The following is a 26,851-nucleotide window of genomic DNA, read 5'->3' on the forward strand; positions in this document are numbered from 1 at the left end:
TCTCATTAAACTGTTAAGACCGTGTTTGTTATGGCATGTTTTGCTACGCTATCTATAAATACTTTCAAAATTCGAATTAAAACCGTTAACATATTGCAAGGGTTTTTATTATAACACTCCTCATCTTCTCGTACTTTGTTTTGCTTCGTGCTTTGTTTTGCTATCTCCCAACTTTCCTCATCTCTTTGTCTCCCCCCCCCCCACGCCTGCCCCACCCCAGCAACATATGTTAAAGTATTCAGCCGTTAAAACTTGTCATAGTTATGTATTTCTACTTCCTTTTATGGCCAATTCTCAAAAGAAAGCAATATTTAAAATAAAATTCAAGGTCGAGGAGGTTTTTTTTTCAACGAGTATATATAGTATTAAACGCCTGTCAGTATGATCCAAATCGTAGAGTGCGCCACCTGGCGAATAGCAAATCAGTAGCAAACTTCTATCATGAATTTGATCAAAGCTATATCACATGACAATCTAAATGTTTTTCTTCAGACGGTGAAAACTGTTGATATTCCCTCCCTATAGTTGGATTGAGTATACTTAGCTATGGCTCCCAAATTAACTCATCAACATCCGTATGTTTGACATAATTTCTTGCTCTACATATAATCACTCGCTCATACAGTACATCAATTCGCACCCACTGATATCAAAGTTCTCTTAGTGAACTGTGACGTGTATCTACGTCACAGACATGTTGTAACTCCATCCCCCATCCATCAGGCGTTGATTTTATGGATGCATATGTTGCTTTCGTATTTTCTCCGATACCGGGGGAATGAGCAAACAATCACAACTTTATAAGTGACCTCTATAAAATGTGCTTTTCGGTTATTTTTCCCTCCTCCGCCATAAGTTCTCCTAAACTGTTTCACTTTTCACTTTGTAATTGCGATGGATGACTTATGGTAACCGATGACGTTGACTGCCGTGTCTCCGACAGTGCGATATGTCCATCAGATGAAATATGAACTTTAGTGTGTTCGATTCAGTTTATTAATCGCTGGCGCTGCTGAGGTCATACCATAAGTTTCTTCACGACAGTTTTGGAAGGATTGAACTGTTAAGACTTCCTTGTTGGCAGGAATCGGTACTATAGGATGCTAATGCTCTTGGATCATACAGAGTAGGAGGAGGGAAATCTTCTATTGATATTTAAAAGGAAGTCGACACTTTTTCTTTAACATCTCGGTCTTGGTAAAAGGAGGATTATCAGCCATTTCAAGTTACCGCAGATGTGAAAAAAAACGTTTGTTTAGCTCAGCTACAAAGACTGAATTTTAATCTATATTCCTTCAAGAGAATTTTTGAGAGAAACGAAAAGAGGTAAGAGTGTCAAAATTATTTTCCTTCCTCTTCTTCCCTTGTGTGTGTGTGGTTTTTGTTTTGTCTTAACCTGCTATGTTGCATAACTAATAATATCAAGAAAGACGAGTTTTAATACAAATGGAGTAAAGGAAACAAATTTGTCTCATGTAATGACAATCATATGTCAGCTTCCATTTCTTGATTATTAAACCGTTTAATCTAAAACCATCAAAATTTGTGTCCCACTAATTATTGTACTCTCACTTGGAAATGGGACATTTTCACCACCTGCAGTTGACAATATAATAGGGAAGTCATATGAGCAATTTTAGTGTACTTTAGGCAGTAATATATATTTACATATGTTTCATTTAAGCAAAACATTATCGTTATACCTTCTCTACTTAGTTATTCATTTATTTTAATATATGATTGGAGACGATATATAGTGCTATGAGATTTTGGCAGTTTCAACGCTAAATATTTCTTTAAAGGTGATATGCATGTGGACTTCCTTTTGCATGATTTTCGCAGTTGACTTATGATTCAAAGTTCCATATCTACACTATAAAGGGAAATGTTTCTCATGTCAGTGAATTAAAACAACTCAAATGTCATAGCATTATAACTGGAGCCCAAATTCAAATTAACATTCAAGTCCGTCCACTACTCCCCTATCCCCGTCCCCACCCATCCCCCACCACCGCCAATTTCCCAACGGGATCCGTTACGTTTTGCCTACGAATATGTAATATGAGAATCCCCAGGAGACTCCAAATTAATGACTTGTTAATACTTACAAGTACATATATATATATATATTCACTGAGTTTTAATTATCATAGATCCTCTCCTTCAACTATAAACGAAACTAAAACGCAAAAGTTCTTTCCAAGTTACTCTGCAGGTATCCAATTGAGATTATCATCCTTTTCATACAGAGACAAATCAATATAACTGAAATTGCGGTAGCTTTCCGCGAGATGTAATATAAGACACTCACACATAGAATAAAGGGGAATACATCTACTGGAGTCATTACATTAAGGGGACAATTTCTGAAAAGAAAGGCGGGGGGGGGGGGGCGGTGGGATTCTGTGTTCTTCGTAAAGTGATTGGAGTTGATGAAGAATTAAATGTAGTAACATTGTACATTAAAACGTTGGCCAGGTAAATCAGTAGCAATTCCTCTTTTTTTTTAAAGTTATGTTCGAACATCGACGGTGCCAGACCTCTCAGGCATCACACAGCTGTGTTTATTTATAAGGCAACCCGCACAGATCGCGTTGATCATAAACATCGCCTGAATGTTTTAACGTTAAACATGCTGCAACAGATGCCATGAGTTAAAGCATATAATAACTTATTATGGTTACTATGGCGATTTTCATTGATATTGCAAAACGTAATAACTAATAACTTCGGAAAAGCATTGGTAAAAGGTGAGGACCGGAGTTGCAGGAAGCCTTGTTAAAGAAATATGTCACAAAGACTGGGAGGGGGAGGGACTTTCCTGCGCTACATTATTAGTCGTAACATTAGAGCTCTGTGTTGTGTATAGCTTTCACTCAGACCAACCCACGTAACACTCACCAGAGGGAATATTTTTGCCTTAGAAGTAAGCGGATATTTGTAAAATCTGAAGACCAAAAATGAGGAAACGGAGATGCATTTCAAAGTTAATTCCTCCTTTTTACGCAACGAGAAACCACAAACAAGTTGAAAGTGTTGCTGTAGCTTCCGGCGATTTGGACCCCGAACCCCCCCCCCCCCCGCCCCTCCCTCCCTGCGGTCTCAGGTTTACTAGTGTGCCCCTCCCAATCAGAAGTAACTTCCTGCATGTATATTTACATGTGACTAGTTATCCGTAATTGTAAGTAACAGAACGTTGTAGTAAAATATTGTATGATCTTGATTAACAAGATATTAACTTTAGAAATTCAAAACAGAAATTTGAAATGGTAATGAGTTGGAAAATCCTGAACAGTGCAAAAAACTTCCAGCCTCCACAGGGAGTCGAAACCGGGACTCTCACTGTACATGCGAACACCCTTACCAACTAGGCCATGGACGCTGATTGAATGTCCACACTGTGAAACACTGTGAACAGTCTCTGTTAAGTGAAATTGAAATCAACTTCAAATCGAATGTACGTAACATCACAAAAGGAGCATAGAATGAAATCTTCAGCCACCCCCACCCCCCCCCCCCCTCCGAAAATAACATGTATAGACGACCATTTATTGCATACAAAAATTAATAGAGAACATATAACCCGAAATACAAATTCACCGTCTAGCCTAATGTTGTTGTAATTACCAACCAAAATACCAACTTAGGGTCCTTTGAGCCTTACAAACCAATACCATCGCCAAGTATGTCATGATACGCAGAGGACTTGTTTGGACAATTATTTGCCACGGACTCCACGATGTACTCATTATTGACCACCAGACTCCACCCCCCCCCCTCATTCCGGTCGTCAGGCCCGATGCTTCATATCTAGGACTATGTATACTTAGACATATATAATATATTGTTTTCGAATGCCGTCTCGTGCACGTTATTTCAGGGGAAAGGACGAGAGACCTACTTCTTCTGTAAATGCACAAATGATGTAATTAATTGATTTAATTCTGTTGAGATTATTCCACACCAAGTTTTCTACTCTCAAACATTTTCCCAGCGGACGTATCTAGGACTAGGTTAGCTGGCAAACCTGGCCGATGATATGTCACTGTCCACAAATGATTCGGTTGATTAGAAGGTAATTGCACATTATTAGGGCAAGAGATAGGGGTTAATCCATAATAGCATTCACAGGTCTTGCAGCATTATCACAAAGTATAGAAGTTCTGGCGAGAGGAACCAATAAATTTGCTTAAAAGGTTTCGTAATGAAACTCAATGCGTTTAGGTAATCTTGATTTATTGGTAACAAAAAATTAAAGCGACATTTTGAGTTGAATCTGGGTGAAGACTTTGGTCATAAGATCCCGACAAACGTATACCGTAGTTATTTGCATATGAATGTTCAACATTAATCCTAGACAACCAGAAATATACTGGTATTAAAATTGTTCGTTCGTAGTTGAACATACATCTGAAACTGTAATAATGTTATACATTAAATACACTCCATACATCTATATGTAAATTTATATGTATGAAAGAGTACATTTGTATATTACATAACTTATATGTTTGGGAGTGATCCCCAGAGGCAGGCCACCTTGAATTCGCCCCTGTTGTCGCATATACATGATGAAGAAGTAATTTACACTCATCTGACACCAGTACGCAAATATATTGTCTGTCTAAAGTACCGTATTCCACACACACAAACAAATTTATCAATCAATAGAAGCAAACAGATGCTTCTTTTTCTTGAAAAGGATATAAGGTATAATTTATTTTGCGCGCAGCATTTACACCGGTTGTAATCCCCGGAACAATTACCCATATACACTGTATATTTTACGATTTGCTGAATATTTGGAAATATTCATAGCTGTGTCACGTGATGACAATTCAGTGACGTAGATTACAGGTACAGAATAAAGACAACCGGTTATCAGTTACTCATATATTTTCGTTTGCACTCTGTCCTGCAGTATGGCCAATTAAATCATTTTTTGTAATCAGTTATTGTTCCTATCGTAAACGTAGCACACAATTAGTCTAAGTACGACACTCCACACTCAGCATTCCATTGTTATTCCCATCCTGCATTCCTCGACCCCCTACCCCCTCCCCCAACCCCCTCCTCCGCCCCATCGTCCTGTGCGCAACAAACAACCACTTCCTAACAGTGGCCCTGCTACCTTGTTCTTTTTCAATACCTTCTTCAATGCAACACTGTTTAGTTCAATTGTCTCTATAGGTTTAACCAGGCAGAAAGTTCAGTCACTCGAATGTATAAGATTAAATGTGAGCCAATTGACAATGTCAGTAACCTTTTGCCAAACTAGGCGCCTCCAGCAAGTAGCTTGACATTTTCATACACCCCACTGGTCATTAATGTGGTTAGTTGTAACAGTATTTCATTAAAAGGACAATGACAGCTTGTGATTCTGATAATGCAGCCATATATAGGCCAAACACATATATTACAATGCCAAACGAAAAAAAGGAGAGATACAAGAAAAAAAAATATATCAACACTGACACAACATGAAATGGCATTCTTGAATGTGGTGGATTTTATCGAATTCTTTGCCCTACATATTCTTTCTTTCTCTCCGCTCTCTTTCTATGTCTGGTTTCTTGGATTGTCTATGTTCTACACGATTACTTCATGTGCTCATGCGAAAGCCATCCCTGAAGGACTATATTGTCAGCGTTCTATAACGAATTTTCAAAAATTAATTGTCTTCCCATTCTTCATTACTTAATGTTGTTGTTTTTTTTTTGTAAATCTTATCTCCATTTGCAACTTGTTATTTTTTCTTGAGATAGACTTGTATGCATTTATTATTTATATGACCTCTGATGACATTTGAACCCACCAAAGTGAATTAAGGAACTCGCACTCCCATACAACACACCTTTCAATCAATACGCCAACTTGATTGCATATATAGGTTACTTCACTGCTTACGGCATATAACCTGAAGCAGCCAAGTTGTTGTGTGTGGGTATTGATTTGTGTGTATTCATCTATGCGTATTTATTTACTTGTGTGTATAATGTGTATATTATTATATTACTAATGTGCATTATTAATGTTTGGAAATATAGGGTTCCTGAAATATGTTTCACCAAGGAAATAACAACCTATATAGCAATTCATGTGTTAATAATAACCTCCCATCTTACCGCCGAAACTGTAAACAAAAGCTATTTCACCTTACCCCCATTCTCTTGCATAATTTGACTGATAATAACATGGCGATAAACATCTTTTCCTGCCTTCTCGCTGGCGCAAATCTTCTTGCTTCTCTTAAATACCAAAATAGACATCTATATCTGCTTTTTCTTTTTGGTTGGTTGGTTTCTTTAAATACCTATCCTAGCTATATTTGGTCTTTTAGGAAGGAAGACTTCGATAGTTTCAAGATGGCGGTCAAGTTGGGCCTAGTTGTGATCATCTTATGAGGCCTGTCGTATAAGTAATCGGTTGAAAGCCATTCCCAGCTTTCAATTCTTTTCACCTTCGCTGGGGATTTGAACGGTATGGAAGACTTCGATAGTTTCAAGATGGCGTCCGTTTGAACTATAACGCCACCTGTGATGTAGGTATTCACTCTTGGCATCAGCTTGATTAGCAATGCGTAAATTTGAATTGCATCCAAATTTTCTTAAGAATCAATTATTTGTACGACTTGTGTACATTACTAAATTATATTATATATTAGATTTTAGTTCAACAAAAAGTACTCTAGTTTTGACTTTCAGAAACGTCTCACGAACCCCCTTCGGATGGACTCACGCACCCCTGGGGGTTCATGCACCCCAGTTAGGGAACCCCTGCTCTAGATGGTCACTGTGGACCTATAGTTGTGATCATCTTATGAGGCATGTCGTATAAGTAATCGGTTGAAAGACATTTCCAGCTTCTAATTCTTTTCACCTTCGCTGGGGATTTGAACGGTATGGCTTTTTCTTCTTTAATAATCATAACTATATATATATATATATATATATATATATATATATTATTGTTGGGTTCTCGAAACGGAACTCGATGGGAAATGGAGAAAACCCTGACCGTTCCACAGTGTCTCTACGTGTGGTTGCTTAGCAACGTGTAACAATGCCTTAAGCCCAACGTTATTTCAGGTGAAAGCGGCAGACGACAGTGTTATCCAATGAAAACGTGATGTCATTTAGGAGCTTATCGGCCTCTATCACAATTATCCCCTTCGCGTTAAATTATGGGGTATGGAGAAGGTCCTTGAAGGAGAAAGTTACTTTCTGTGAAGAGATTGACAACGTGTACTCTAAGATTGAAGAGAAAGCGTCTGTGCATATCTTTTCTAGATATTTTTATAAAAATTTCAACGTAGTGTTCAGAATTTATGTGTTATTATGTAATTGATCAACTTTTTGAGTTGACAAAAACCTCAACAAAAATGACAGTGTTTCAGCCTGTTTTGGAAGGTTTAATTAACTAAAATGAATATCTTTGACAAATGAAAACCAAACAAAGTAAACACAAAATAAAAACTACATTGCCTTTCATGTCACAATGATTGTCCTTATCATTAAAAACGTGTAAGCTCGTCCCTGAATTTCTCATCATTTGAGATAAATCTAGTTTTCGACCTAAAAAAGAAGAAAAAAATTAATTTTCGAAAGTGGGAGTGAAAATCTGATCCAACCAGTTTCCTTTTTGTTGTAAACGACTGGAGATTTAAGACTTTGATCACTGTTATCTCACGGAAATTCTTGTAACCTCAGGATATATCACGTCTACCCATTAATTTTCCCTGTTTTTTAGGGAAAACGTTCCTCTTTATCCATTCTGGAATAGTCAAAAGCATACTTCCTTTTCCTTGGAGCCATATCTTTAGTTCAAGTCTTCCGCTATCCTTCTTTCACATTGGTTAAATATACATGAACGTGTATGGTGCGCCAAACGTGCCATCAGTCCTGACTTCGAGATATTCGGTCGACTTAAAATGTCATGCGTCTGTTCTCGTGCTCTCATTGGCTCTTATAGAATCATAAACGACGTGTCTCCTTGAGAGACTTTTCGCACTTCATATTACAGACAGCACATCTTCGAAGTCGTATTCTTGTCGTCCATATTTGATAGACTCGAAAAGCTAATTACTGAACAGTTGTAACATAATTGATTTGAAAACACAATGAGATGTTTACATACATAAGGTAACCACATGAATAACCTTGTCAATTAAAGACGGTTTTGTCAAAACCAAATGAAAGTAAAAGCGATGTTTGAAAGGTTTCCACATAAATGTAACATTGATGCAAACTTTGGATAATAAGTCTGTCCTCAATAACGTGTTTATATCCAATAGCCCGCTGTGTCTCTGTGTGTTACATGTCCTTTTTCATTGAAGATCGGTTATGTGAGCATGTTCCCCCTGATGTGTCTCTCTACCTGTCATAACACATCTGTTAATTTGTGCAGTCAGTGATGCCGTTGGTACCCAGAGACTGAAGTCAATACAGCTTTACAATAGTTCCGTGCACCACATTGTAAACATTACACGCTATACTATGAACCTTCACATTTTATTCCCTTTGAAATTTCTGAGGCGAAATTGAAATGCGGGATAGAAGGCCAAATTGACAGGATAACCAGCACCTATTTTTTCCCCTTCATATGACTATAAGTGAAAGGAGCTTTTAGTGGCACCATGAATGATCCTCGAGGTAACCTTAACTGCGCAAGTAGTGTAATATCAGTTGTTATAAAAATGTAAAAATTTGCCGTTTGCAAACGATGTTTGTTCAACTTTGCCTAATTCATTACTTTTTCCCCTTTATCACCCAGTTGGGACATTTCGTTTTATAATGTACTTTCATGTCCAGGGGTCGTGCTAATAGTATTAGAAGTATGAATATCATGTTTCTATCAGATAAAGGTTAGGACCTGTTCATATTGTCAACACTAGTGCTTTGAAGCATAAAATGGGAAGACAGTATAGAAGGGTATCAGCATCTTCATCGCCATTTTCATCGTCATCTTCATCGTCATCGTCGTTGTCGTCGTCACCACCACCATCATCGTCATCGTCGTCATGGTCATGGTCATCGTCGTCGTCGTCGTCATCGTCGTCGTCGTCGTCGTCATCGTCGTCATCATCATCATCATCATCATCATCATCATCATCATCATCATCATCATCATCATCATCATCATCATCATCATCATCATCATCATCATCATCATCATCATCATCATCATCATCATCATCATCATCATCATCATCATCATCATCATCATCATCATCATCATCATCATCATCATCATCATCATCATCATCATCATCATCATCATCATCATTATCATCATTATCATCATCATTATTATTAATTGTTATATAGAAAATGGTCTACGGTCTTGCATGCAAGAAACTTATCGTGTCAGCTCCCATACCTTTGCTTTATGTCTCGTTTATTCCTCATAGCTACACTGACAGACCGGAAGTAAATCTAAAACATTACAATGACGTAACTTAATAACACAATTCACACATCGTTTTGTTAGTGTAAGGCCTATACTTCGTTTTATGTTAAGTCTCTCCAACTTAAATTAATAAATGACTTAATTCGACCTATAATTCTAAGTTCGTGGATATATAACTTCCTCCAGGTATGCCTGGAAATTTAATATCGGTAATTAACATTCTCTACGTTTTAAAACAGGGCAGTATGACGTCATATCCTACTTAGGTAAGTTCTATACACAAACTGACATCACTTTTAATTACTCTCTACATTACATTCACTGTAATTTGATAACTTTTCGTGGAGGAAGTTCTTTTTTCATTAATTACATAATGTCATAAAATGCCGACAGCAAAATAAATGAACATTCGTACCGAGGCGTCAGTGAACGTCTCTTACTAACATAAACAAATATGTATGTCCCATTGAAGTAGTCCACATAGACTTAAATCTCGACTCTGTTTCATTTAATAAATGGCTTCCTGGGACATTCCTCTTAATGAAATAACATTCTTCTATATTAAAACAACAAAAATGTCAGAAAGAATCAGTTATGCGAAAGAAATGAATTTGTCGTCTGGCAGTCCATCGAGTTCAATTGATTAGGTCCCGATTGAATCTAGCCGCGAAGAATGATTTTTTATTAATATTAATATTTTTATTATAACTATTTCATCTAATATCTTTTCCGGTTGATTTGAATATTTTCAGACTAAAGTAGACCTAAGTAAACCGCGCCTTTGCTGCACGATTCTCAAGTGACAAAGGAATCTGTCTTTCACTTAATGAATGCTATGCTACAATGAAAACCTCAATAGCTGCAGATATTTCAAGTTTTGGAAGTATTTCAATGTTAAAAGTTATTTGTCATAAGTTGACTCTCAATTGGGAGATGAAAGGGGCAGGAAAAGGTATAAGTTTGATTAGCAATGGTGGATAAAACACGGGAATTAATGCTAACATATATTGCTAACATGGAGTTTGTTTAAAATGTATATATTATTTTGGTCGGCTTTATCCCTCGTATTCAAACTTTTTGCTTGGTTACCCCAATTTTTACCTTCTTCATCTTGAAGACCCTCCAATTGCGGATGTTGTGGCCTGACGAAAAAGTCTAAGGGGTGGAGGTATTCCCCCGCCCCCTTTGAGAAGTCATTCATATGATTAAGGTTTTTTTAGTTGGAAAGGGGTGTTTTATTTAAAAGTAAATAATGATCAAGATGTTTTCAACTTTTTATTTCAAACATCAACAATTTATGTTTTCATCCGAAATATTTTGGCGACTCTAAAATGGGTCCCTACCCCCCTCCTCATCCCCTCCCACACTTTGAAAAGCAGGTGGTTATACTTACCCTATCTGCCATTTTGAAGTTAAAACTAGGAAGATGGGACATTTTGATTGCAATTTATATGATCATGAAAACAATACAATCCATCCGGAAATACAATAGTTTCTTACATTGTTACATCTTAAGATGGAAACTTTTCTTTTTAATCCAGGGAGACTTGCGTACTAAACAATTGTATAAGTGAGTGAACGTAAGTCAAAGCTTACAATTACGTAACACGAGATAACTAATATGGTTTTATAGAACATTGTTGTCACCTGTCAAATGCCTCATTGATACAGCTTACGCAGATAAAATACACACATGTCCAATATATGGTAACGTACGTAACGCTTTAATAAACATCCGATTCATTTTTTCACGTAACGTTTCAAACAATTTGTTTTTACATGTACGTACGTCTAGGGTACGCACAGGTCATTAACCGGCAAATTTTCAAAAATTATTTTATCAGTCGGACCAATTTTCTCTCGTCTCCTGCTATGAAAAAAAGTGCGTACATCGTCGATCCAAGACCCACTTTCTAATGTTCTGAACCATGTTAATTATGTAAATACCTTGATCACTCGAGACACAGAGTTTCCTGAATATATATATATGTATAAAGCGAAGAATAGATGTTTTAGTTTCTCTGTGCACAATTGATTCGCAATGCAATAATCATGCGAGAAGGTCCAATTTTTACTAGGTTATTCGTTCAGTAATTGTACCATATATTGGGAGTGGGGAGGGGGGGAATAAGGGATTCGAAACTGCATTCTAATGTCATCGGTTATTATTGAAAACGTTGATTGATTTTGCTGTCAAATTATTCATGAGAAGCAAACTCCCCGAAAAGCGAGCTTCGAGGATAAATCACATATATTTACATGAAGATTACTCTGTAAAGAAAATGTGGGCGGAAAAAGCATAACGCATAATAGCGAAACTTCTATCAAGCCATATTAACACTCAATTCGCCATCAAATTGAATTATTTAAGAATTGTATGTAATAAGAAGCTGATGTTGAGATTTATTCCTACGAATTTTCCCTGAGGAATTCACATCAACATTTCGAAATGTAATTGTATATAGAGTCTTTTTCTTACGAACTTACGAGCTAGAATTTATAACTCCGTTTATTATTGTGCATTTTTATGTAAGTTGCTTAGTTTACACGGATTCAAATGTAGACTAATGCGATTGCCCTATTTACGTTTAAATAAATTGTTGTCTTGAACAGAAATTGTGTATTAGCATAAAGTTGTATCGATTCGTCTGGTAAGAAGCGATAAAAACATTGAATTGTTTGTGAAACACGCCGATATTCACAATTATAATATAATATATGCGACAACATTTGGTGCAGTTCTTAGTATTACTGAAAAAAATTCAACATTGAGATATATGTATATATATTTATTTATATATATATATATATTTATATATATATATATATATATATATATATATATATATATATATATATATATATATATATATATATATATATATATATATATATATATATATATATATATATATATCATATATATCATATTCATGTAACCTTGTACTAAGAGATTTTGCAGAGTAAAGATGAAAGTTGATTACCAAATACATGACAGATTACACAATTTAAAAAAAAAAAATCATTTCCTAGAGTCTATTTCTCCTCTGTCTTCGATCTGGACACGTATATGGACCGGATATTGTTCTTGACGAGGCAATCCTGAGACAAGGTTAATAATAAATTATATTTAAATAAATTTAAACATTAAAAAATATGCTTGATGAGCCATATGAAATTAGATACAATTATATAGTTATACACGTCAGTTGTAATTATGTGCCTCTTTTTTATTCTTTGGTTAAAATGTAGGTATTATTTCTCAATCTAAACAAATCCCATGTTATATAGTTACTCTATTCGTTTTTAAAACACGCTGTCATGATTTACTAATTTGAAACCCAACGAATGAAATCACTGATTAGACGACCACTCTGTCGTCGCCTCGATAATTTAAATCATTATACTTTCACTCATATTTAATTCAACCAACCACTTTAATATTCATTACTCACTTTTAACATTGTTTGAGTGCTCCGTCTTGTATTATCAATTCAGTCACGTTTGATGTTTATATAGTAAAGTTTTGTCTTAAATATGGTAACCTGCCTATTATGTTATACCTAATTTAGTTACCATCGCCGGTATTGTCTAACACTGTTTCGATGTTACCCATTTGATTGTTTTGAACTTGACCTATACAAAGAGTAACGTGTAAAGGGAGCATAAATGATCTGCTGATTACAGTGAAAGGTAACTCTTTGAATGTCTTGAAACTCTTTGAAAGTCTTGAATTCTTTGATAGTCTTGAAACTTTTTAAAATCGAAATAACGTACGGGGACAATGGATATATTAACATCTACCATCGTGTGGGTATAAACAGATTGTAAAAACTGTTAACACGTGAAGATACTTCAAGTTATACAGTGTATTATAATACACTGCAAGAACCGATAACTGTCACAAACTAAGGATTTTAATCAGTTCCTTTAGGATCCACACGACTTATTACATAATTATAATGAAGTTCTTCGTCTTTCGTCAGAAGTTAGCCATTCCGTAAAGGTTCTGTTTCTTAAAAATTAAGGTCCGAACAGTTATAATGAAACGGACATGTGGTTTATTATAAACACATCGACCATGCCATTTGTAGAGTTAAAAAGAGTTGCGATTTGAAGCGCACCAGTTACAAAAACCTAAGACAACAGTTACAAAAACCTGAGGCTAAATGTGTTTTGTTGCATTTTATGAGCAACAACATGAAGATCCGTTCAATTAAAATTGTGAAATTAGAACACTCGAAGGAACGAACACTGGAGATACAATTTAACGATACTACATCTGAATAAAGAACTGCCAGTTCGGCGCTGAGGTTTCTGTAAATCCTAAAGGGGCCGTGGGGCAGTTAAATCGATTAACATGCAGGTTCATAAGTTCACCGTAACGTATTGTAAAACACCAGTCCCTCCAATGCTCGTAATGAAATTATCGCATCAATATATATCACCATACATTTGAGAAAACTTAAACTCAGTAAATTTCGAGACAAAAATTAAGTATTATGTATAGACCAACATGGAATTTTGCAACTGAGAAACCGTTTATCTAAAACATAATGGGGGAATTATTTATTTGTTAAGCGCTTGCAAGGTTCATTTCCCTCATGTTTTAGACCTGCAAAATGTGGCTTCTTGGTATTGCTGCAAAGCGTGTCATGGAGCATATTTACTTGTAACCGTAGAGAATGTAAAAATACAGTTATTAGAATACAGTGAGAAAAAACGCGTGTTAATTGTTCTTTGTATATATATATAGTCACTCAAAATTATATAGTCAAATGAATATATTGTTGTTTCTTACTGCCAAGCACCAAACAAACTGAACCAAAGCATTTGATGAATCATGTGATTGTAATGCTGACCTATAGGGTTCATGACGTCATATCAGATATATGTCTCTCGTTTAGTGCGCGCGGAGCGAAGAACGGCGTCAGGGACGAATTGTTTGTAAGCTTTGATATTTCATCGCTATTACTATATTTTGGATAAAATACTAAGCCCACTTGGAAATGGAAAACAAACAAGTGCAATAACTTTTCTTTACTATCTAAACTGACCGCGATGTAAGTTGAGTATTTAGCTTCTTACACCACAGCTCGTAAGAGGAAAGAGCTAAAAATGTATACATTTAGGAGACAGTACCTCTTTTGATCCATACTTGTGGGTGACGTTATTCCCACAGATCATTTAATGAGATATTTTTTTCTCTAAAGTATTGAAGAACACGTGATGGATTAATCTACGTCTTTCTCTTGTTTTTCATTTTAACTTTTGTCAGAGTTTCTTCAACTACAATGAATTACTAATGCATGAGTTGACACCATTCGTAAAGTCCCCTGGTTGTGCACCGACGCAATTTTACAATCAAAGAGAAATCTTCTGCATGTTCTAAAGTCTTTTGATTCTTCATTATTCGGTGAGTATATTAAATGCGCTGCACTGATTGATTTGATGCCATCTCTCATGGTTCATGCATTAATATTTGTAGTGGTAAAGATATAGACAGGAACACAAATAAAATGATGGAATGTTGCTTTATAACTTATCAAAGATCTTATGAAAACCTTAAAAAAAGGTTCGTTTTATTCCAGCCTATCCACACTAAGCCTTTAACACTATATTTCAATGACAGATATACACCTAGGCCTTTTATATATAGCCTATTGCATCTTGTCATCGAGGTGGACGAGACCATACAGTGGGAAGACTATATACCAGGGTCTACAAGAGTCCAAACCTTCGTTTGCGCAGAGTATCTATAGTTCTCTTGGTAAACTTAGTGGGACGATATACATGGCTATGTAATCTTTGTAATGAAAAATTAATCAGTTGCTTCAAAATCAAGAAGAGAACGATAAATATATCTTCGAAACATTTTCGAATTTCTATGAATAGAAGTTCACATGTCACTGTCTTCCGGATCATTAACAACACGCTACCATGTAAGTTTATTGATGAAAGTTAAAGCATGGCTGTTTCAAATCCCCCACAAAAAAAACTCCATTATGTCACTGAAACTTCGGCCGTTCAGGACAAGTTACAGTAAAGTCAGTTTTTTTGTGTGTGTGTTTTTTTTCAATTTAGGCTGGCGCCGTTTAATCAATGACATGATCTGCAGGTTTTGTATTCTACCTAACGACTAGGAAGGCAGGTTTAAATCAACCAGGCTAATAACAATCTTTAAATCAGTTTATTTTTGTATATCTAACTGAAAGCACGTGTCCTGTAAAACTATGCAGAAGAAATATTAGGAAGCCTTGGACGATAAGTAAACATAAGTTGTGATGTTTGCTTCAAGATTATAAAGAAAAAGAACTGTTTCGTCGTATTCAAGAAATAATAAGAATAATGACCGCGACGTATGGAAGCGATTGAGTTAAGGACACTGACGACATCAACAAACAGTGACGAACTTCCTTAGAAGAAACATTACAGAATGATTTAATGATGTTACTAAGTTAACGTAAACCTAACGAGATGTTTTACGTATCCAAGGTGAGGAAAACAGCTTTGAGGAATAGTGACCATTTCCAAGTAAGCCTGCATTCAAGCTAGGGAATGGCTTAGCAAACCTAAATGAAGTGTCTTTGGTTGAGAAGAACCACTGTAATCAATTTAAAGCAACTTGAAGTACTTCTTGAAGCACATAGTATTTGGAACCATGACGTAGCTTGACAACTTATGACATTTGAATTCAACATAGCTCACGCTTAAAAGCTGAAAGTTGTCGGTAAGATGTCTTTCCTCATTCAGTTTCGAATAACTGCTAAAAGATAATTACGCTATTTATTTTGCCCACTGGTGGAAATCCAGTTCCAAGCAAAATAGTTTAAAAAATGGTTTTGCAGCATTTATTCATAATTTCCCAGGCAGTTTTTCATTTTGTTGATTTACACATTTATATTGATTAAAAGAAAGAAAACAGAATTTTCCTCGAAAATTCTTTCCTCGTGGCTTTCTGGGTTGCATAGTATGGACAGTAACTGGAATTTTGATCCCTGGTCACTCAAGATGGGTTGGAACAGGATTCAATTGAGGTTAACTGAACCTTGCACATATCACTTAAAATTATATATGATATATGATTAAATAATAATGAGTTCGTAGCAAAACAAAACACACCCAACGTCTAAAGGTTAGTTCCCTTTGTGCAGTCTTACGATTTTTTGGTATTTGTTTTTCCACTAAGGTGCATAAATAATATACTGTTGTACTAACGCAAAAGGGGCGTAAAGGTATATTTCAGTTACGTTGTAACTTTTGCTCAATTCTGACAAAGTCTTGTAATGTTTGCAATATAACTGAATAACATGGCTTCCTAAATTGTTAACTTCCCGTTCAATGGTTCCAATCTTTATGCCAATCCTTTGACGTGACCTGTAATATCTAAATGAAACTTCCATATAACGTCTTGAAAAGATCATACTGATAATGGAGCGAAAACAAAAGCCCTACGTCATGACATTACGTCATATAGAGAGTACAAACAATATGGCTTCTTAAATTGTCAGCTACTCGTTACATGCTCCCACTATTTGTGCCATTCCTTAGACATGACATGTCGTATCTAAATACAGCTTCCATGTAATGTCTTTCACGGGTAATAATTATTAATAGGGCAACGAAAAACAAAACCCTAACGTCATGACATCACGTCAGAGTGAGATATTTCTAACGATATGGCTTCCTAAATTTGTCACCTACCGCGGTCGCATTACTCTCAGTGTTGTTGTTAATCATTTTTGACATAACATATTATCGTCCATATCAAGATAAACGTCCACATAAACAGAGAAATAAAAGTATACATTCATTGTTTATGAGAATATCATAATTTCTTATTCTGCTGAGCGTATAGAAAAGTATAACCTTTCTTTAAACAGATGTTTTTCATTAGCCAGGTTCCTAGGTTTAATTTACAGTATTTAAATCATTCGTGAAATGTATCTGGAATTCTTTTTGTGGTCCTAGAAGCCGTGAATGGCGTTCAAGTGATGAGATTTTTGGACGAAAGATAAATTCAAATAAAAATGTCATATTTTGGCTAGGGTTCTATACGGATGTTATGACATCTCACTTTACTCCTAAACAGAGAGGTTTCGGTAGATAGAACCCCATAAAACACATCACGAATATTTAGGGCCAACGAAAGGTTTATATCGCAAAGACATAAATGAATAGGAAAATAGAAGCGAAATTAAAATATTCGCAACGTTTATCTTTAAAGTAGCTTCTTCTTGTTGCCATATCACTATTTCATTCTGGTAAAGTTGCATACTATTTAACCTTAATTGGACATTTCTTTTGAGCTCACTAAGGGTGGGGCTATGTGGACACATTCATCTGGCTCTTGCCTTTTTGCTAGGAAGTCTTAGACCACTGTCCCTTTGCGACATATCAGGCGAAGGTAGGAATTGCACCTGAGACCTCGTGTCACAGACGTATACTTGCCAGACCATTCGGACAACGTTCTTTTTGTGGTGTCAGGGAGGTATATTGGGGCTGTACGTTTTGTCACTAAGGGAAAGAAGTGTTTCAATTGTTCAGAGGGCACAATATATATGTATGTATATACATATATATATATATGTATGTATATATATATATATATATATATATATAAATATATATATCTATCTATATATATCTATCTATATATATATATATATATATATATATTTGCCATTTCCTAATATTTGCCACATAAGACAGTAGTCATACCAATTGTTGATGTCTAACGTATTAAAATATATCAATCGTCACACAGTCGCGTGCTTGCCATATCAATTCGTACATTACCAAGTTGGCTGTTGACGGTTATATTGTCTAGTAATAGGCGATCACGTACGTGTAAAGGTGATAAATTAAAAGGTCAACTCGTTCAGGCAAGCAATCACCGTCAACATTAATAAAACATAACAAAGATAATATTCTCAAGATTAATACTAATCTCAACTCATCATACACAATCTTTAAATGTCGCAGCATTTGATAGCATTAACTTGTTTAAGGTTAGAGAGAACATTATCACGTTTATAAGACAACATATTCAGACAATAAAATTGCAAGTGTTAATTATAATTGTACTAAACTTTGGAGATAACTTTTACCAAGGATCAATTCGGTGTATACATCATTGGGGGAAATGGTCAGACTAATGATTTTGAAGGCTGCAAAATTATACTTGTTATAACATTTGCCCGAATGAAAGATACCCAAACAAAGTGTGCCATAATTGTAAAAGTACAGACTTATGTAAGACAATGGAAATTATTGTTATATTGTAGTCATGTTATAGTCATATTATTAGTCATATATTTTAATATCAGTATCATATAACAGTGATTTTAAGTCATATTATAGTAATATCATAGTCATATTACATGCATAGGCCTATTACATTCATATGCATTATAGCCTCATTATAGTCATATTATAGTCATAACATAAAATGACCATGTTATAGTCATGTTATAGTCATATAATAATCATGTTGTAGACATATGATAATCACATTGTAGTTATTTGTCATGTTATGGTCCTATTATGGTCATAGTATAGTTATGTTATAATACTATGTATTAACATTTTTATTAAGTAAAACGCATGCAATACCATGAGTAATATCTATTATAGATGAGACTACACAAGGTAAAGTGACACTCAGTAGCCATGTAGTTGCTGTGTGTAGACAGGTAAGTGAAAGTATTTTGCCAGCATCAGTTATTCACTCCTAAAGCTGTTTCTGACAAGATCCATTCCTCTGAGACATTTTTTTGCCTTTTTTTGAACAATATTCTAGTAAACGAGTTTTAAAAAAAAAGAACAAAAATAAGTTTTTTCTCTGTTCAGTCAGTATAATACAAATATTACATCGGAAAAATGTTCATCTTGATTATTTCAATAACTGTTCTAAAATGTAGGAAGGCAAGTTTTCATTTTCACTTCGCGGGCTCCAAGTTGAACAACTTGATCAGCATATGTAAGGAAGTTGAATGTTAATGTTTCATGTAATAAATGAATAGGTTACTGTCATCTGTGAATTATTTGGTAACTGCAAGTATATTACTTGATTTGACGAAATGAGCATAAAAAATACCGACGAATAACTAGTATTCTCTCAAAAGTGTTCTCAGATAAAATCACACATTTACTTGCTTTTCTTGCATTTTTTCTTGTTTTTGCAATAATTGGGATTGTTTCAGAATATTCACTGATAGTGATTAAATTACCTTACCCATAAAATACTGGCATAAAATTTCTGCTAGGAAATGTGTTTTAGTATTATTTGCGATAAAACCTGAAGGAATGTGCCGAGTTCCGTAGTTGAAAGCAGTTATTCTGTTTTAACACTATGGAATAAAAAATTGAAAGGGAACATACCATTGATACCTTTAATTAAGTTTATTCTCGTTAGGCCTTGAGCAGTAAAACATTCCCGTTAAGTTTCCTTTTAATTAATAACCGAGGTATACTTCAATTAGGTATGACATACGTTGACAGTTATGACGTAAGATGATATCCAAGATTATATAGTAAAAGTAACTTTAAATAACAAACAAACTTGATGAAGCCTGACACCTAGAAACACCACAAGAGAGAAATATTGTATTAACTTACTGTTTTTAACGGTGAATGGCCTCGGGCTAACGAAGATCAATAACAATATTACCATTGTCATTTGATTTCATTTGGTGTAACTTGATTTAATACCGAGTTTCATATTGAAATTAATAGATGAAGATATTCATTCGCATTGATATATATTAATATATTTGGACCTCATTCGACTTTCCGCTCTTTTTTTTTCAAACCATTTACTTTATCAAAAAATAATAGCCTACATTTTATTTTGATTTAATTAGAAAGAGAGTAAATCAAATAGTTAAACAAAGCTTTAAGTCGAAGTGCGTACGTTCTAAGATTACTCGTAAGTTTCGTTATTTGATGTTGTTTTGCATTAATTGCTTTCATGCATAGAACCATATAACAATGTTTCTGATTATATTGCTATATGTATCTGAACATGTACTGTCTATAGCTGTTAAACGTTAGTCTTCAATGTTATGCATATATAGTCACAAAAATCCACAGGATACGAACTTGATTAACTAATAGCGTCTATCTATGCAAACATAAACATTGCATACTGAACTTTTTTACACCATCTGAGACTGTACACGGGGTCCCAGATGTTCTACCGGTGTTTTGATGATGGCATATAGCTTTGTCGCTTTTTTTAATTAAAAACGGTTAAAATTACTTATAAATGAACGTTTACATGGAACAAACGGGGTTCGATTATTGACACATTACCTTAACCACAAGTATACAAATAAAACGAGTCTTTTCCCGATTTTGCTATTTCTATAAAGATAATGTTCACATTATATATATGAAAGGCTCTGATGATGAAAGGCTCTTGCAAAGTGTAGCCTACCAGAAATGAAGGTAATAATAATAATAAATGCGAAAAGTCTCGGTTTAAGGATTAGGTTTAGATTTTAGTTAGAAAAAGGTATAAGCCATCTTCTGTCAAAACTACTTTTTCTAACTAAAGTCTAAACCTAATCTTTAAACCGAGACTTTTCGCATTAAAGTTTATCTTCTCATCTATACTCCCAGAAGTATGATTGTCTTTATTTATTTATTGATATAGTTAGTTTAACTGTACGTATATTGACATACTTTGGATAAGAAGCTTATATCCAAACCGACTGACGAAGGTGTGCATCATTTATCTATCTGTCCCTTTAGGCAATATGCTTGGCTTAAACAAGTGGATGTTATTTCACATTTTATGTGGGTTAATGAACGTGTTGATATTTTCTTCAATAATTCGAAGCGATCTCAATTCCCCGGTGGATGAGAGATCTTTTCCCACTTTTAACAATTGATATGTGGTATTCTTTGTAAATAAAATATGTATATATATATACATATATATATATATATATATATATATATATATATATATCTAAAGTACTAAAGACTTTGTGTGTCAGAAATTAATATAAACAGACATTTTGATGCCTTCAGCTACGAATTGCTCGAATATTCTATGTAAATCCGAAGTAGCTGTGATAGTTCCTTGCGGATATGACTTACACTAAGGAAAGACAAAGATATAATTCATAACATAACATAGAACCTCTTAAGGGGGAAATCGTTTTTTATCGCATCACACTCCTGTATGTTAAGTGTCAAGGTAGTTGTTAATGCTGGAGGTCCATGTTTGAGTTACATGTCTTCACAATAAGAAATGAAAATGTAACATCCAGTCAAAATTTGCATTAATCAATTCCATAATGTTGATATTCCAATCAACCTTTTGACAAGTGGACACATCAAACCGAAGAAGAAGAATGGTATAGTTTGATGTAAATGTCAAACCTAGTTCAGAAAATATGAATCAACTTCTGGTGATGCTTAAATTGATCATCTTTTAAGAAGCATATATGCATGTTTGATCGATTTAAGAGGTATCATAAAATATGGAAGCTACGACATACACCTGTTGAATATACTATAAGGTATACAGTAATTTGACTAAGATATCTAAAACGACTAAACCACATGTAGCTGTGTTTGACTATGTATATATATAGTACCATGAGGCAGACATGAAGAACGAGTACAACAACAACAGTACGGGTACAAGTATGATAAACTCTTGGTATGAGTACCAGTAGACGGTTACAAGGCTCTAAGCTTGAAAAAAATGTCCATTATTTTAAATACATCGAACCAGTATGGACTCACTAAACATATGTATGTATAAGATCCTCCTGCAAGCAGGAACTCGCGAAGAAGCCATATTGGCTTATCAAAGCCGCAAGCCTACCGAAGACAATCTCTTAGATTCATATTTAACGTCCATGGTTATGAATTATCAATTGTCAATTGTCAACAACTCTGTAACTGGACGACATACATTAATCTTGGAGTGACTCGAACCGGGGACCTTATGATTGGAAGGCACCGGCGTTAACCCCTGAGCTAACACTCCTAACATGCAGCTAAAAAGTCTACCTTGATATCTTGGGGGATCACTGACAAGTCATTGTGTACAAAGCAAATTGTTATTATTGTAGTTTAAAGGGCATGACCATGTAGAGATTAGGAAAAATAGAAACCTTTCACATTTTCTGTTGACGTGAACTATGTCTCCCACTTAAAATGACGTTTGTCTTCCTCGGGGAAGACCTTAAATGCTGCGCAAGTTGTTTACTGATTCTTATTCGGTTATTTATTTGAAATCACGTAATCCCCTAATGCATTCCTAATAAGTTCACATGTAAACCCATCTTGAGTTCACATTGGATCGAATGAAAGCTACAGATCTGCTGGTACTTCGGGATGAAATTTTAATGGGTCAAAGTTTTTGGACGGAATAGCCAATTTAGCGGTTTGGATCATTGTATACCACGCCCGCATTATATACTTGACAGAAGCAAACCTTCAATTTCAGACTTACTTAGTGATCACGTGGCAAACACACACATTTCTAAATTCGAAACACGAAACGCGACATGTCATTCTTTTACTTGTTTCCACCTAGACTCCTTTACAGCACTCATGGAGCAACAGATTACAAACAATTCCTATCTTGTCAGACTATATAGACCTTTTTTGCAGTGATTTTTTTATCGTCTATAATTAATTCATTCGTAAGCTGGATGCAGTACTGTCAGTGTCAGACAACCGTAACTCGTCGGCCGCTGACCTAATGAAGTTTGGAGTTCCTGACTATAATGAGCATAAATTTATGCACTTGTAAAACTAACGTGTAAACAGTAATTATTGAAGTTTTATTGAATGAAGTTTGCTTGCAGTTTCCCGTAAACCTTTCACACCCATTTAGATACGGTTAAGTATTTTGCACAGTATTTGTTTTTGGTTTTCTTGGGAGGGGGGTGGTTTGTTTTATCTTTCAATTGACAAAATCGACGTAATCCCAGCAAACCTGAACGTGAATTTCAGCAGTCCGCATGCACCCTCATAACCATATTGTTACTTAATGATGTGCTTTCCCTGCAGGCATGATGCTATAACGCAGTAGAGGGTATGTATATATATATATATATATATATATATATATATATAAAGTAACTTGTTAAAATGACGATGAGTGACTAGAGATCTTATCCTGAGGATACATCTCCTACATTCTCCAGCATGTTTTGCTTATCAGTAAACACTTCATTGACAACTTTACCGAATATTTATTCCGGACTACATTTCCACGACCTTTATAAGAATCAATTTATTTCTCCAGCTTTTGATGATTTTCAAAGCCTGGAGAAATTATCAAATCTGATGGATGGCGGCAACTTTATCTTATCTTCTACGAAATTGACGTCGTCGAATAGAATACGCGAACTCCAAGTGTGACAAGCGATATAAGATTACTATAAGATATACGAAGGATTTCATCACCGGGGTCACAGTCACTCGTATCTGCTACTATCATATAGCTTTACTCCACTTGCATTAGACGTATATCTTTAAAGGAATAATCAAACTATCGACAAGCTGCGTCATAATAAATACTTTGTAAATACATTTTTTATTACTATAGTAAGTGTCCAAACTCGAGGACACGATACGGAGTACAGTGAAGGGGTGTTGTAAACTGACTTAATAATGTTAATGCATATATACTTAATAAATACAAAGTCAGTGTCCATCGAATCATATGCATTCAGGTGTCTGTTTTCTCAAAAATTATTAGCCCTTCAAAATATGTACTACGAAAGAAGCATTTTTCTTTCTATTACCGGTACTGAAGACGGTAGTTTATCTCCGTAATGAAATTTGTCGTTTTATGTATATATATATTTATATATATATATATATATATATATATATATATATATATATTTATATATATATATATATATATATATATATATATATATATATATATATATATATACTTATTTATTTAGGATTGGCGTTTCAAATATATATATTTGAAACGGCAAATATAAATATATATATATATTTTTCATTATATATATAACTTTAAAACATAAGTCCCATTTTGAGTGAGAGGTATAAAACTGGAGTTATACAAACAACAGTAATTCCCACCACGTCCCCATAGTAATATGATCAAAGATAAGACCAGCTGTACGCCTAGAAGGACATAGTTGTAACCTTATCTTTTATAACTCGTGAGGATTGATTCCCCATTTACAATTCATTCTTTCATATTTCGTTTTACGAACATTTGCAGGGACATGTGCTACTCGTTTTAACAATTCCAAAGTGATCCCACGAAAACGATATGAACTATAGACAATTCCACCGTCTGTATTAAATTTAGACGAAAAAACAAACAAATAAACCGCTGAACTCACCAGGGAGTATAGCTGGAAGACAAACTCCCTGGTACGATAAGTATCAAATGATAATAGAAAATATAAGACCATAAACATAAAGAGCAGACTCAAAAGACAATTCACACTTTAAAAGTTACTGACCCATTGTTAATGGTACCCTCGTTGATCATTATGACACCATGCACCTTCCGGCTGGTCACCACGTCGTCTATATTTGTTGTTTACCATTATGTTTTAAAATTTCATTTTTGGTTGATTTCGCCAAAAAGAAATAAGCAGTGTTGGACAGGTATAACTTTCTTCGACACTGAAAGGAAAGGTAAGACTCTTAGTTTTTGTCTACCAACACAAAAACAAAAAAAACCCATCAATAACGGTAGAAACTGGCAAGACGTAAAGTTTGAAATATAAGGCAATAGAATGTGAAATAAAAAGTATGAAATGCAGAATTTGGAAATCATTTCTGTAATTACTTAATTACTATGAGCTAATACTATCAACAAATTACTATGACAAATTGTTTGCAAGTTGAGAACAGCCCAAGTGATTTACAAGGATGGTCCTGCTTAGGTATTTCTTGTATGCAAATCCTACATTGCGTTGTCGAGATATTGATAGGTGAAACTTTCACAGTTAGCATCATAGGGATTTTTGAAGACAAAAAAATCAAAGGTGCTGTTATAAATGCACGTTCACTGACAGCAAAACGTTGATTTTTTAATATATATGTATATTTTTTTTCATTTTATTGTTTTGATCTTGGATTGGAAAGGGTTCCATCTTATGTCGAATTATAAATAACCTAAAAACGTTAGTGTATTACCATTCAAATGATGTTAATACATCACCCAATTTGGAAGAATATTTAACTTGGATGGATGTTGTTGTTTTTTTTTGAAGAAAACCATAAAAAAATATCTTAAAGTCAGTTAAGTATGTACGGCATGACATCTGTTCACTTTTCGTTACAAAACATATCGAATGCAAAATTTCACCACGATCCGTTAGAATAGGTTCTTCTTTCATAAGTTTAAAATCAAAATTTTCATATACGCACTATCGGCCTTTCAATGCTCGCAGATCTTTTATATATGGGCAATTCCACGGTTACTCACGTTACATTTTTGAAGACTTTTGCTCACAAATGGTTTGATAGCTCCACCATTCATTCATTTGAATGACTGCTCTCTATGCATTGATAGGTTAACAAATTTACCTGAACATTTGCGAAAACACAATTTGATTATCTTGTTTCTTGTAGGAGATAGGTACATGAAAGTGTCGGTTACTCACGTTACATTTGAAAGTCACCCCGACGCCAAAAATTAACTTCACTCAAAAAGTGTCCTCATACTGGATATATTTAAAGAAAATGAATCCATGTTTTTTGGACCTTAGGTGATGATACAAATACTGAACACAATCAAAATCACATCTGGTTTCCTGTCTTGGAGAAAATGAGGCATTCACCGGTTACTCACGTTACGGTTACTCACGTTACAGTTTATCCACCTATACAATACATAGGGAATCAGAGTTCTGTGAGGAACTTGCTGCTGGATAATGACTAGGAAACACCCATATATCAGTGGAATTGACATTTTGAACATCTTTTTCAGTGTAATTCAATAGTATTACAATCTAAATGAGATATATACCATGTCTTTTTGAGATAATGCATGAATCATATCTTCACAAATCGGCAACAAATTTTGAACATTGTAATTAAGTTTTATTTGAGGACTAGCAGTGTGTCAAACTTGAATTTACCCTGATATAATACTCAGGGAACTAAATCTCTCTGGGGAAGTAACAGGCCAACTGAACAAAAACCATGGACCAATAGGAAATTGGTAACATATGTTCAACATTAACATCTCAATTGAACATTGAGTAACGTTTGGAAGAGGCTTTGGAAGAGAAATTTTTTTGAAGTGCCCATGGTTATTGGCCAAGGTTGGTGCATCAAGGTTGGTGGTGAGTTTCTCCCTGAGATAGAATATCTTGTGCCTTGGGTTTAGCCACTTTCAATTGGGCCTAGCTGGCTGCATTGATCACAGACACTTGTACGTCGTTCTGGTCCCCCTTTGCTTCTA

At 34.8% G+C, this 26,851-nt stretch overlaps 1 protein-coding gene across 2 annotated transcripts in view; it reads left to right on the plus strand.

Annotated features, from left to right (window-relative positions):
• The first annotated feature begins 782 nt into the window (after positions 1–782).
• LOC139958808 (G-protein coupled receptor 54-like) overlaps positions 783–26,851 on the plus strand; it is a 72,600-nt gene continuing 46,531 nt past the window's right edge. Inside the window, exon 1 of one of the 2 annotated variants that reach the window (XM_071956161.1) lies at positions 783–1,326. The gene's annotated coding sequence lies outside the window, so the exon portion shown is untranslated. Of the gene's footprint in view, positions 1,327–14,803; positions 14,825–26,851 lie in introns of those variants that run through there. The other variant, XM_071956162.1, reaches the window with a different exon arrangement.

The sequence above is a fragment of the Apostichopus japonicus genome, chromosome 18 (genome assembly GCF_037975245.1).
Source record: "Apostichopus japonicus isolate 1M-3 chromosome 18, ASM3797524v1, whole genome shotgun sequence".
Taxonomy (NCBI): domain Eukaryota; kingdom Metazoa; phylum Echinodermata; class Holothuroidea; order Aspidochirotida; family Stichopodidae; genus Apostichopus; species Apostichopus japonicus.